We start from the raw sequence: 12181 nt of genomic DNA on the forward strand, positions 1-12181 counted from the left end.
ATAAGACCCCAGCACTTCCCAGAAGGCATAGAATCCCTTCATAGTGCACAGTTTCATGGTGTTTTTAATGTATATTGGGATCCTACTATTAGTATCATTATTATTTGTGTATATTGAATTCCTTTTTTAAACTTATTTTTCACTGTCTTGATTAAGAAATCTTTGTACATATAGAGGTATTTGAATACTGCAATTACTAAATGGATAGTAAAATTTTTTTATTCCACTCTTCTGCACCTGACCTTTTTCCTCATTCTTATTGCATTAACATTGCTGACAAACAGATCCACATATTTACTGGTGTTATTGAAAATCTACTGTATAAAGCTCTGTGAGGGCTGAGAAATACACCAACTCTCAATCTTCAAGCTCCTTCTATCTGATAGGAGAGTTAAACACAACAATCACTTTAGCACACATGGTGTGTGAAAACTGTGATAGAAGCTGTCAAAATTTAAGACTGCCAGATTGCCTGGGAAAGAAGGTTCACTTCCACTTGAGGAGATCAAAGGCAATATCCTTGTTGAGATGACATCTGGCCTGAGCCTTAGATGGTGAGTGGAATTTGGATAAGTGGAGAAAAAAGAAAGGACATTATCTCTAGGTGGAGGAAATGGCATGAAAAGTGGTAACATCTTGTAGAAATGTTTATTGTATGAACTGAGCAAAAATTTTGAGTTTTTTTTCTCTCCATAAATAAAAGTAGTGTTTATTTAATAGGCAATAGGAAAGCACTGAAAAAAAAAAAAAAGGTTTTGGAAGTGTGTGATTTGACCAAAGCAAGACTTCAGTAAGATAAAGTTCAGTTGTTGTAAACAGTGGCTAAGGAAGACAGTGACACCTTCATGCTTTAGAGAAGTGTTTATAGGAGAATGAAATAAGCGAATGTGGAAACTGCCTACCCAGAAAGAACTCAGAGAATTTAGCAAGTGATTTTGATAAAGGTGATAGATAGATAATGAAGAAAAGATTATCACCCAAGATCTGAGACTAATTAAACTGACTAGTGAAAAAATTATGTTCTGCAATTCTAAAGGTAGGCAAATATCCAACTTTCTTTTACTTTAACTTTCCTTTAGTACAACTATCTCTCCCCTTCTTTTTCCTTTTCAGATCTTTCATAAAATCATTGTTTTCATTTATTATTTCCATTATTTCATTTTCCATACACTTTGAAATCTGGTTTCTATTAAGGTCACACCACTAAAAATTTTTAGGTAAAGGTCTTTGATGATCGACCTGTGGCTTAAAGTGACAGATGATTTCTATTCCTTATCTTACTTGACCTCACTAAACTATTTGAGAATTGTATCTAACCCACCCTTTTGCATACTCTGCTATCTTGGGTTCTGTGACATCACTATTTCTTTGTTTCTTTTCCTACATAGCTGGCTCTTTAAAGAACAAAGAATGCATCCTTAACCTGTTTCATGTATACAGGTGGTATCCCGATAATTGAGGGAAAGGTTCTGGAAGGTTCATCTAAGGGTGAACATCTGAGAGCAGCCCAGGGCATTCTTCCAGTTTTTGTGATCAAGAAGTGCTTTCCCATGTTCAGAGGAAATCTTCCCCTTTGGGGTTGATCCTGGTTCTTTCCAATGAGGGAGGAATCAGTGATATTCTAAATGAGTACGAAGGTTTAAACTAGGGGACTTTGGAAAAATAAAATGGTTTTAACACCACTCTGAGCTGCTGATCAGGATTTTTCAGTTGCGGTCCAGGCATTTCAATTTTGAAAAACAGTTCTAAGGTTGTTGTGATGCACACACAAGGTTGAGTACTGTTGTTAAATAATTTCAAAGAAAAAAGGAACAAGAGCTCTTTTAGTGATTAACATTTTGTTCAGGACATAGCTTAGAGACCATCCTTTCAGAAGTTCTTCTAGAATCATCTGAAGTCTGAGATAGGCACCCACAGCAATTTGGGCTTAGCTCTCTGAAATACACCAAATAGTATATTTCTGTCTTCTCCACTAGACCTAAGGTAGAAACTATATTATTTGGTAAAGATAGAAACTGTATCTATATCCAAGACCTTGTAGAGTATCAGAGTAGAGAGCACTTAACAGGCAGTGAGTATAGGGTATGAGTGCCTTCATGGGATAAAGGTGACTCTAGTTTTAAAGGGGAACAAATAAATTTCATTTTTTACATATTGAGACCAAGGTGCCATCACTGGCTTATTCAGTTTTAAGTACCCAATGGACAACTGGGGATGTGGAACTTGAAGTTGAGAAATAAGTCAGGACTGAAAATATTGGTTTGGTCATAACCTTCAGGATGGTATTAGCTAACACATGAAAAGTAGACTTTATCTCTTTGGGCAAAGTGAAGCTGAAAGAGGCCAAATCACAGAAGTTTGAGATTAAAAAAAAAAAATATATATATATATATACACACACATGCACAAACACATGTATATATAAAACATATTATATTATTAAATTATAAAAATTATACATAGCATACTATACTATTATATTATAAAATTATATATAACATATTATGCTATATTATAAAATATATATAATTGCATACAAGTAAATTACACATATATTATATTAATATGTTATAAAATTATATATAATTGCATATATATATGTGTGTGTGTTTAGAGGAGCAGTGGAAAACAAAGAGCTAGTGAAAAAGGTACATCAGAAACTTCCCTAGAATACAAAGAGAAGAATCAGTCCCATATAATTCAACAGAAGAAAACATTTCATGGTGAAATAATGAATCAACATTGTTAAATACTGTAATTACAGTAAGTCCCTTACATACAAACAAGTTCCATTCTGAGAGGGTGTGTATAAGTCCAATTTGTTCGTAAGTCCAACAAAGTTAGCCTAGGTACCCAACTAACACAATCAGCTATACAGTACTGTACTGTAATAGGTTTATAATACTTTTCACACAAATAATATGTAACAAACAAACACAAAAATAAAGAAAACATTTTTAATCTTACAGTACAGTACCTTGAAAAGTACAGTAGTACAGTATAACAGCTGGCATACAGGGGCTGGCATTGAGTGAACAGGCAAGAAGAGGATGTGGGAGATGGTAGAGCTGAAGGATTGTCAGCAATAGGAGATGAAAGGCAAGCTGCAATTTCACTCATGCCTGACGTTGATGGCACAGGTTCCTTGCTGGATTCAATTCTATCTACCCTCTTGAAAAAATGATACAGTGAGGTCTGGGTAGTAACTCTTTTTTTCTCATCATAGATAACATGGTAGCACTGGATTGCATTCTGAACGGCTGTTGCAACCTTCGTGTACATACTGTTCTATATTCGGGTCCTGTGCTTCAAAAACTAACAGTGCTTCCTCAAATAGAAAGTCTCTTGCCATTTCCTGTGTCATGAATCTCTTTGGTTCTTCAGTTATTTTTACTTTTGTTTCCATCATTTCACTTGGTGCTTCTTAGCAGTAGCAGCTACATCACCATTGCTTTTACACTTGCTTTTGGACATCCTGGGCTTGAAATAAAGATACTGTACTACTGTCCTCTATATAGTACTGTACGGTAAAGTACACAAAAGCACAGCCACTTGTAGAGGATGCATGCACGTGACAACATACGCCAGACATGTGAACTAACTTATGTGATTGGACATGCGAATGCATGTTCATATCTTTGAAAGTTTGCAACTTGAAGGTTCATACATAGGGGACTTACTGTAGAGTGTCAAAATGCTGTTGAGGTCTATCAGAGAAGTCAAGAATGGAGAAAACCCATTTTCTAGTATAATTAGGATATCGCAGTTGATATGTAAGGGAACAGTTTCAGCTAAGTGGAGGAGAAAAAATCTTAATATTATAGTTGACAAAATGCACAGTGATAGAATTGTGGAAGTCTGGATACGGAGAGGTATTGAATGATAATTTGCAGGATTGGCAAGTGAAAGCAAAGAGTTTGTATTATATTGAGACCAATGTGTATTTGGAAGGAGTGTGTGTTTGTCCAATGACTGACAATGGCTGATGGTGGAAAACATCTAAAAGAGAATGAATAATAGAGGATGATCTTGGGCAAAGTAGGATAGTATGGATCCTTGCAAGTGGAGGAGATGGGAGAGGTCAAGACATCTTTTCACAGGATATGGAAAAGAAAAAGAAAGTAGGTGGAGGCATTGAATCATCTTGAGGTAAAATGGGGGTTCATTTCAGGTTTGTTAAAAGTTCTCAGTAAGTTATGACAATCAGCTGAAGATGAGTAAGGTGAGTATAGAATTGGGGTGGGAGGTTGAGAAGACTGGGCTAGTGCAGGAGCCACTGGGAACACATTAAACACAGAGTCAGCTATCTGGTAATAAATGACTTGTGGTGCAATGGTGAGGACCCAGCTGATGGAGCATGTTGCTGTGAACAGAAGAAGAGAATACAGTCAGTAGGCATGACCTGAGGAAATAGATCTGTTAGATGGAATGTTAAAAATTTAAGGAGATGTTCCATTGGTCTATATGTCTGTTTTTGTGCCAGTACCTTACTGCTTTGATTACTGTAGCTTTGTAGTATAGTCTGAAGTCAGGGAGTGTGATTCCTCCAGCCACTGTGGAAAACAGTATGGAGGTTTCTCAAAAATCTAAAAATAGAACTACCATATAACCCAGCAATTCCACTCCTGGGCATATATCTGGAAACGAGGAAAACTCTAATTTGAAAAGATATATGCACCCCAGTATTCATAGAGCACTATTTATAATTGCCAAGGTATGGAAGCAACCTACGTATCCATCAACAGATGAATGGATAAAGAAGATGTGGTACACACACACACACACACACACACACACACACACACACACTGGAATATTACTCAGCCATAAAAAAGAATGAACTTTTGCCATTTGCGGCAACATGGATGCACTTGGAGGGCACTATGCTTAGTAAAATAAGTGAGGCAGAGAAAGACAAATACTGTATGATATTACTTATATGTGGAATCTAAAAAGAGATAGATATAGAGAACAAACTTGTGTTTATCAGTGGGGAGAGGGTAGAGAGGAGGGGCAATTTGGGATGGGGAAAAAAGGGTTAGTATGGGATTATATGAAATAATGTGTGTGAAACTTTTGAAAATTGTGAAGCACTATTATAGAATTGAAAGAAATTTACATTCAATAATAGAAAGTAAGGAGATGAGGAATTCAGAGACCTTGTAAATGGTCACACTGAAGTAAGTGATCATTTTAACTATGATGAGTAAGACAACAAAGAGTGAACGGATTGAGAAATATGGTGTAGAGATCAGAGGTAAAAATAGGAATAAAAACAAGTTTAGCTGCTGTGAGGGCAACAGAGTAAAAAACAGGAAAACAGGCAATTGTATTTGTGGAAGGAGAACACCTTTATTTTTTGATGAGTATTTTTCTGTGTTTTTGCTCCTCTAGCAGCCCATATGAAACTGTTATCCTTAGATTCGGTGTGACCCCCAGACTTTTAGATTTCATAAGCCAATAAAATTTCAAATTTTAGTCACATAAAGTTGCTAGATTTTACATTTATTTTTGACAATTAAGGACAATGAAAAAAGGAACTGCCATCTGCTCTCACTATAATGTAGTAAACATAAAAAAAAATTTAATATAAAAAATCAGAAAAGGCAAAATCTCAGAATAAGAAAATAAAAATTTTTCCCAAGAAAGTACATTTTGTAATTATATTAATGCCTGAGCTTAAATTTATATGCACATGCATATGCATCTATCTATCTATCTATCTATGTATCTATCTACCTATCTATCTTCTGTCTTTAGTGTTGTATCATCATTAATGTAAATTATTTTTTGTTTATTTTGTCATAAAAGCTTACACGTCCACCTGGAACCTCAGAATGCCTCTTTGTTTGGAAATGTAATTTCCTTTGTAGATGTAACTAGTTAAGATGAAGTCATACAGGATTATGGCTTCTAAGGTCTGTCTGCTATAGCCAGGTCACTCTTGAGGTAGCCTTTGTGGGCTGGATCCTAACACAGTTCAACACATTGACTCTCCACCATCTGTGGCCCAAATCTGGTCTATAGAAAACCCTCAAATAACTTTTGCTTTATTGAATTCTTGGAATAGGAGCCCATCTCAACTCAGCCACTGTCCTTTGCCCACCATTGGAACCATTAACAAGTGATTTCTTGCCTTTAACATTTTCTAGGTGGGAGTAAAACACCATCCATTGCAACTCTCAACTCTAAGACACACATGTCAAGTTGTCTGAAGGACTCATTGAAATCCTTGTAATTCAGTTTGTTGTTAGAAGCAGATACCCTCCCCTAAAAAGGAAGAGGAACCCTCAACACACTAGCAGTTTTCTCTACTTTTGACCACTGGCTACTCTTGAGATAAAGGACTTATGGAATGCTTAACTGGTTTTTATAAACCTCCCTTGAACAATTTTATGTTTGATGTCTGATATCTGTCAAGTGTTAGTTAAATCTTCTACCTTATGATCTTTTTACTTGTGATCAGCTGTTTAATGTTTCCTTCTTTCTTAGACTTTTACTTCTATGAGAGCAGAGACATCTTTTTTTTTCTCCTAACAAATGTATTCCCAGTACCAATCTAAATGACTAACTTATGGTAAGACAATAAATACAATATTTGTTGAGCAAAAGAATGAATGAATGAAATTACAGAAGAAACATTTTTCCCCTGGTACTAAACTTTAAAACAAATTTTCCATGTGACGTTTTAAGAGGAATATATTTAGAGATGGACAGTGTTCTCAACATCAATATCATAGATGTTCTAAGCTAATATAGTTTATTTTACACTTCACCCTTAGATCAAGTTTTCTCAAGGAGTGGATGGATGACATGCCCATTAGATTATCTTTTCTAAATAGATTGTTTCTTAGCAGTTTTTAAAAATCAGAAATCAGAGTTTGATATTAATTTCTTTGATGAGTTGATATTTGTAAAGTTGATTGATGGTTGACCCATATTCTTCAGAAACTGGACTCTCAGGTGATATAATTTCACTTTCCATTATGATTGTTGAAATACTGGTACAAATACTTTTCCTAAGTTAAAGGACATCTCGCTCATGTAAGAAACATTGCTACATAACAAATAACCCCCAAATTTAGAAGCTTAAAACAAAAAACATTTATTATTTCATAGTTTCTGTGGGTCAGGAATCTGACCCCAGCCTAAATTGATGCCTATGGCTCAAGACCTCTAATGACGTTGCAATTCAGCTGGTGGTGGTGGCTGTGGTATCCTCTGATGGTTTGATGGCAGTAGATGAGGGGAGAGATCTGTTTCCATGCTCACTTGTGTGGTTGTTAGAAGCCTTCCATTCCTCACTTCACTGGCCTCCACATAGGCTGATGGAATGCGCTCATGACAGGACAGCTGGTGGTTCAGGAGAGAGAGCCAGAGAGGGAGAAAGACAGAGCAACTGCGATGGAGCCAGTTTTTTTATTACCTAATCTTGGAAGTAAGATCCCATTACTTCTTTTTTTTTTTTTAAATATTTTATTTAGGGACTTCCCTGGTGGTGCAGTGGTTAAGAATCCACCTTCCAATGCAGGGGACACAGGTTTGATCCCTGGTCTGGGAAGATCTCACATGCTGTGGAACACCTTAGCCTGTGCACCACAACTACTGAGCCCACACGCTACAACTACTGAAGCCCATGCACCCTAGAGCCTGTGTGCCACAACTACTGAGCCCACATGCCATAACTACTGAAGCCCAAACACCCTAGGGTCCACGTGCTGCAACTACTGAGGCCTGTGCACCTAAAGCCCATGTCCAGAACAAGAGAAGCCACCACAATGAGAAGCCCAAGCACCACAATGAGAAGCCTGTGCACCACAATGAAGAGTAACCCCCGCTCACCACAACTAGAGAAAGCCTATGTGCAGCAACAAAGAACCAAAGCAGCCAAAAAATAAATTAAAACATTAAAAATATATATTTTTTATTTATTTGGCTGCTCCAGGTCTTAGTCACAGCATGTGGGATCTAGTTCCTTGATCACGGATTGAACCCGGGCCCTCTACATTGGGAGCATGAAGTCTTAATCACTGGACCACCAGGGAAGTACCCCCATTACTTCTTTTACTCATAGAAGCAAGAAAGTCAATAAGTTCAACCCACATTCAAAGGGAGGCGATTACACTAGGGCACAAATACCAGGAAGCTATTTTAGAGGCTGCCTGTCATACTCAAGAGGACCTAACTGCAAAGCTAGAATTGTCTTGAAGAATTCAAATTTCTGCATTGTAGATCATGTGAAAATTCTTCACTTCAATAATTTTAAAAACACTTAACTATTTGGCAATTTGCACATAGAATTCTTTGCTGATTATTTCAAGCAATATTTGATAGTACAGCAGTGGTGATCACCTGGGTAGAAGTTCCTAAAATCTGTTTAAAAATATTACATTGAGACCAAGACCCTAAGTTTCTTGAAGAGAAACCTGCCATAATGTTTTGCAGAGATTTCCAACACTTCCTTTTCATGTCTTTCACTTTATATTTTGTAGTGCATTTGGGTAAACTTCTCAGATAGATCTTCTAGTTCATTAATTTTTCTTTCAGTTGTATCTTGTTGGTTGTTTAAATCATTCATTGATTTAAAAAATTTTTGGTAATCATTTTTTAAAATTTCTATTAAATTTTTTCTCCAAATCATCCTATTCTTTTTTTAAATGTCTTGCTTTAAAAAAATATGGTTTTGATTTACTCTGTTGTTTCTTTCCCCATTTTAAGCATTTTTTTTTTTTTTTTTGTGGTACGCGGGCCTCTCACTGTTGTGGCCTCTCCCATTGTGGAGCGCAGGCTCCGGACGCACAGGCTCAGCGGCCATGGCTCACGGGCCCAGCCGCTCTGCGGCATGTGGGATCTTCCCGGACCGGGGCACGAACCCGTGTCCCCGGCATCGGCAGGCGGATTCTCAACCACTGCGCCACCAGGGAAGCCCTAAGCATATTTTAAAAGTCTACTTCAGTTGGCTTCACTGCCTCTGGGCTGGCTTAGGCAACATCTCTTGCTGTTTTATTTGATGACTTCTGCTATTGTTAGATTGTTTCTTTGTGCAGTTTGTAATTTGTGATTTTGAACTTCTTTTCAGTAAGTATATCCTCTGTTGGAATACTGTGTACCCTAAGATGTGATGCTATGTACTTATGTTTGTTCAGTTGGTTTAGGACTAGTTGTTTTTTTTTTTTTTTCTTTTAATTTCTAAGCTTGAGGATTCTACTATCATCCTTGAAGACTAGTATTGTGAAGTCTTTTGTTTTAATTTTTTTGTTGTTGTTGCGGTATGCGGGCCTCTCACTGCTGTGGCCTCTCCTGTTGCGGAGCACAGGCTCCAGACGCGCAGTCTCCGGATGCGCAGGCCTAGCGGCCATGGCTCATGGGCCCAGCCCCTCCGCGGCATGTGGGATCTTCCCAGACCCGGGCACGAACCCGTGTTCCCTGCATCGACAGGCGGACTCCCAACCACTGCGCCACCAGGGAAGCCCTGTTTTAATTTTTAAAGGGGAATTTTGTTTTTCCCACTAAGATCATCAAGCCACATCAAATATCCTTGTTACTTTCCCAGTGATTTTATCCCTTTTCTCTATCACTCAGGAGTCACTCTTTCATTTTCCTAGTTTTTTATAGGGATCTCAGGTCCTGCACCTAAATTCACATGTGCCAAGGTCATGTTCTTACCCCAAATAGGCATGTAATCTGTGGCCTCTAAGAATGAGGCCTTCCTTGAGTCTAATAACCCCCTGAACATCTACTGAGTCACTTTACAAAGCTTTTGTTTTACATTTCTTCTTTGTTGCTTGCATCCCAGGAATTTCTCTTTCTTTTCTTTAAATTCATATGTATACTTTTATTATTATTTTGATTATATGTTATTTACTGTTTTCCTACTTTTATAGCCAGAGGGCCACGTTGTAGGAACTGGACTAAAACAATAGTATAATATGCTGTTCAACAAGTTCCTTTATTTACTTTACTTGTAAAGTCTGTCTACTCTTCCATTCTTTATTTTCCTTGCTTTGTCCCCATGCTTAGAAAACATCATAATTTCAGATCCTGCCCTAAATGAAATCTATGTCTATATATAGGCCTTATTTCTTCTCACCCACCAATCAGTCCCTATATGTACCTAGGCACCTACTGTATCATTTCTTTTACCCTATAATTTAAAACTCTATACATAAAACACTTATGGGTGAGAAGGCAATCCCTCTAGCTGAAAGAAATGCAATATGTGATTCAGGGAATTTGAGTGTATCATTGCAAAATCCTGTTCTGTCCGGTAGCAGTGTGGTTTGGTATAAAGAGAAGTAATAGAAATATTCACAACAGAGCCCTAGGATATAAAAGTCCCTTTGTGTTTTTCATTACTGGGTCATTACTTGCCATTCTTTACAAAATAAACAGGAAGAATTGTTTCCAGTTCTAAAGTTCAAGAGTTTGGGGACAAACTTGAAAAATACTTAAAAATAAAGGACCACAACTGAGGAACAGAAAATGAAAGATGGATATTTTCATACCAACAGAGATAGGATTACTATTTCTAAAAGCTGAAAGTATGTCTACACATTTTCATTAAAAAAGCCTACAGTGAACTTCTGCAGCTTTACAATTTGTTTAACCAAAAGGTGGCAGTGTTCCATTTGGATTCCTCTGGAACCTCATTTTCTAGAGGTATAATTTTCAGATGTATTCTGTCTTTAATTTACACTTAAAACAAACTTTAAGCAATATTACTATTATCACATGTGCCAAAAGATAATTATGATTGAGAAGAAAAAAAATTTTTTTTGACAACAGGAACTTTAAAGGATTTATTGTATAGAACGCATCAACCTGAACAGCCAAAAAAACAAAAACAACAAAAATAACCAGACATTTTAAAAATCAAGATGTGGGTGATTCACATATAAGATATTTCATTTGTTATTCAATTATCTCTTTGGTCTACTCTGTCTTGGATATTAATTGATTCATTTTATAACACTATGCAAGCATAGATTCATTTTCAGGTCTAACTAGTTAATGAGGGAAACGATTTGGCTTTTGTGTTCATAGCAGACAAAATATTTTCATCACTATGATTAACATTTTTCTTCAACAGCGAATAATAAATATTTATGGCCACTGATGAGTAGGTTGAAAATATATGCAAATATATTATTAAGCTATTAATATTACATTGAAAGCAACTAAAATAAGTAATTGAAAACGATTTCAATCCCAAATCCTAAATCTGCTACAAAATCTTAAATGAAAGCTTACATGAGGCAAAAATTCTTTTATGAGTGTATACTGGCAAGAATTGACCTAACAGTCAATCATTATAAACAAAGTCCAGATTTCTTAATTAAAATACAAAGTATTGGCTCTCCTTCTTAGCCTGAAATAAGTTATGTCTTAAGGAGACTGCAATTACGGTGGCGCCTTCTATTGCCTCTGGTGGTCAGAGCCTGTCAGTATTTGCATAAAACCCCCTTTCTTAGAGCTTCGCAACAGTGCTGTGGATTGTTACTTTCTTAGCTAAAGCTTGGCATCAAAATTCTAAAACAGAAGTTGAGGAATTTTGTTTTGAGTTTGGTCCGAACACCAGAAAACTTTCATTTTTATTCTCATAAATGTGGGGAAAAAATAAACTCTTCCATTTATTATGGTTACATTTTTGGACTTGGGGATTTTATCTCTGTCCACCTACTATATATAAAAATTATAATTGGCTATATTTGGCAAATAATACTGACTATAAATTAATGAACCATCCATAGTACTTTTCACTTTAAAATACCTTTCAAAGACAGCCTTTATGTACTTAAATGATAGCTCTTTTTAGTTGGTGAACCAAAATTAGTTTTTATACCTGATTTTATCAAAATGAATAAACAGTTTTTTCACTTAGCTGTATTAGTAGCAAAGTCTTTTAAAATGACTTTACTTCTTCCTTTAAAGTTCCTTTACCACCTAACCTAAGAAAAATTTCTAGGACAGAACAGGTTTGACTAGTTTTTATTTCATCTTTCTTCTGTGTCCTTTCCTGCCAATTGAAAGAATGCAAGTGACAATAAAATTGTCTCCAGTTGGTCAGGGAGAGGAAGAGGAGAGAAAGTCATGAACTGATTTTTTCACCTTGGACTTGTATTATGATTGGTTTTGTTCTTGGAGTATTTCTCAGGGTATTAATACAATCTGAAAAAGTGAA

The sequence above is a fragment of the Kogia breviceps genome, chromosome 10 (assembly GCF_026419965.1).
Source record: "Kogia breviceps isolate mKogBre1 chromosome 10, mKogBre1 haplotype 1, whole genome shotgun sequence".
Taxonomy (NCBI): Eukaryota; Metazoa; Chordata; class Mammalia; order Artiodactyla; family Physeteridae; genus Kogia; species Kogia breviceps.